At 46.1% G+C, this 2,670-nt stretch overlaps 1 pseudogene; it reads left to right on the top strand.

Annotated features, from left to right (window-relative positions):
* Window positions 1-1,670: 1,670 nt before the first annotated feature.
* Window positions 1,671-2,303, top strand: LOC147463546 (protein trichome birefringence-like 6 pseudogene; annotated as a pseudogene).
* The last annotated feature ends 367 nt before the right edge of the window (window positions 2,304-2,670 follow it).

Raw genomic sequence — 2,670 nt, forward strand, 5'->3', positions numbered from 1 at the left:
AGTAGAGCAACCCTTTACAAAATAGAAGTAGTCACCCTTCAAATTTGAAGGTTGGAATCAGTGTTCGAAAAAAGTGTGTCTTAGATTTGCCTTGAGCGACCTGAAAACTCAAAACAATTGGTTGAAAGGACGGGGAAAAGAAAAAAATCCGCTTGAAAAATTTAAGGAAATAGAGGTGCATTGTAAAAAATAGTATTATTTTGGAAAATTTCCTCTTTGAATCTACCCTAAAGAAAATTTTGTATGTTTGTAAAATTGACTTTGCCCAAACATTGATTGGAGTGAAACTCCATGGCCTTGCCTTGGCACTAAGTAACACCCATATTAAATGCAGGTTGGAGTAATGGGATCAACGGCGGGGTTGGGAGGCGGGATCTCGAGGCGCACTTAACCTGGCCAGCAGGAAAAACGAGGCGCACCGTCAAAAAGCAAGGCGTATTAAACATGGCCAGCGAAAAAAACGAGGCGTAGCGGAGCGATTTGACCCTAAACCTGGCCGTCCGGGTTTAGAGTCACATAGGCTAACCACCTCACTCGCGCATGCATTGTGTATCCATAGCCATTTTTACAACATTATATTATAAGTTAACATGCATTACCCAGGCTGTCCAGGTTTAGTGCCTGTCCAGGTTTAGTTTCTTAGTTGATTTTTGCGGCTGTGATCTTTTTGGCTTTCGTGCGTGAGCTTCTCTGCCTTTGATCCCATTGCCTCCCCCTCTTAAATACGGGTGTTACTTAGTCATGAGGATGGCCTTGCCAAGCCTCGTCTATATGTAACACGGGGTCCAACTCAAGGGATCAAAGGTGGGAGTGAAATCAGCCGTTGATTTTTTTAAGGCCTACCAAATATTGGGTGCAGGCGAAAAGGGAAGGCTCTGCGCAGGTTAATTATTGACGCCGAAAAGGCATGTACTAGCGAAAGCGACGCGAGGCAGGGACTAACCTGTGCAGGGAGAGAAAGTGGCACAGCTGCAAGAGACCTATGTGTGCCAGAGCGCGCCTTAACTCCAACTGGCTCTTGCGCAAGACTAGCAAATTACACACAGTCTCTACAGGTGTTCGAGCTGTGTCGAGATTACTGCGCAGAGATAGCACCTTCAGAGTCAATCACAAGGGGAGGCCACACAATTGCAATGGCGTCCAGAGGCTGGTTTCGCATGCTGGAGCAGGTTTAGGAAGTATGCTCAGCCTCCCATCAAGCTTTCAACATTGACATGGTGAGCTTGTCTGCGTTTTCCTGCTTCGATTACTTTTTGACATGTCAGTTTTCAGCAAGGCAGAGATCTTGCCTCAACTCACACACAGTCATGCAGGTTTAGGGCTTTTCTCTGGTAATCTGTGTCGAGATTACTGCGCAGGCGGGTTATCTGCGTTGAGATTACTTCGCAGACAGGTTATCCGTGTCGAGATTACTGCGCAAGGTAGGGGTTTTATAGCAGGTACAGAGCATCATGGGGAGGTGTTCGAGCAGTTATTGATTCTCTGATGTGCTGAGTTTACTGCACAGACATGTCCGATTTCAGCATTGCAGGGATGTTATAGCATGTACAATGCGCAGCATGCAAGTGTTTGAGCAGCTATGTGGTCTCTGATGTGCTGAGTTTACTGCGCATACTGCCGAGATTACATTATTGACACAATCTCCAACGAGCTGTTGTGCTAGGTCGAGAATGGGGTGCTCATCTTTTTGTGAGGGCATCGTGGGTGTTTTTGAGAGAGAATGGCATTGTGAAGGTTTCTGAACTGAATTGAGTTTTTGCAAAACAGAGAGAATCGTTTTCAAGAAGGTGACAAGGTCCACGCCCAGCTTGACGTGATGATTGCTTACAAACGAGCTCTCTGTACATGGGCTCAATGGGTCGATAGGCATGTAGATCCACATGAAACACGTGTCTTTTTTCAGACGTACTCTCCGTAGCATTTCAGGTAAAGGACAGGGATTGCACTAGCTATTTTGCAGTGTGACTTATGATAGGTGCAAACCCATCTTAATCATTTCTATTCAAGATGGCTTAATCTTCTTTCCTGCTTCCAGGGGAGGGCGATGGAATTCGGGCGGGCATTGTGAAGACAAGACAGAGCCAGCAAACGACAAGTCTGATCTGCCCACATATCCAAATGAGATGCAAGCTGTAGAAGAAGTCCTGGGAATGATAAAAGTACATGTTCATGTGCTCGACGTTATGAAGCTCTCCGCGTACAAAAAGGATGCACATCTGAGTGTCTATTGGCATCCTCAACAACTGAATGTGCGGCAGCAAGATTGCGGCCATTGGTGGTTACCGGGGGTTGCAGATATCTAGAATGAGCTCCTGTACTATGCAATCACCTCAGCTCCCTAGAATCTGTATGTCACAGCACATGACGTTTGCTAATCGTGCATTGTGCACCATTGCTTGGGAAGAAAAGGAAATAGCATCTGTTTGATGCTGCCCAAGCGATGTATGTATAGCATCCCTTCAGGAAGTGAGGAAAGTGGCAGCTTCATGACGCTGTGGAATCAATACGTATAGCATTGCTTGAGCAACATGTCTCATGGAAACGGCACCTCTTTCAGGAAGCCGGGATAGCACCGTAGGCTCTGGCTTTTGTGGTGGCCAGAGTTGGAGAAAATCAGCATTCCATACTACAACTGATATACAGAGGATTGCACCAAAGACTGCATTCCTT

This window comes from Adiantum capillus-veneris, chromosome 2, assembly GCF_014529385.1.
Source record: "Adiantum capillus-veneris isolate H3 chromosome 2, ASM1452938v2, whole genome shotgun sequence".
NCBI lineage: Eukaryota > Viridiplantae > Streptophyta > Polypodiopsida > Polypodiales > Pteridaceae > Adiantum > Adiantum capillus-veneris.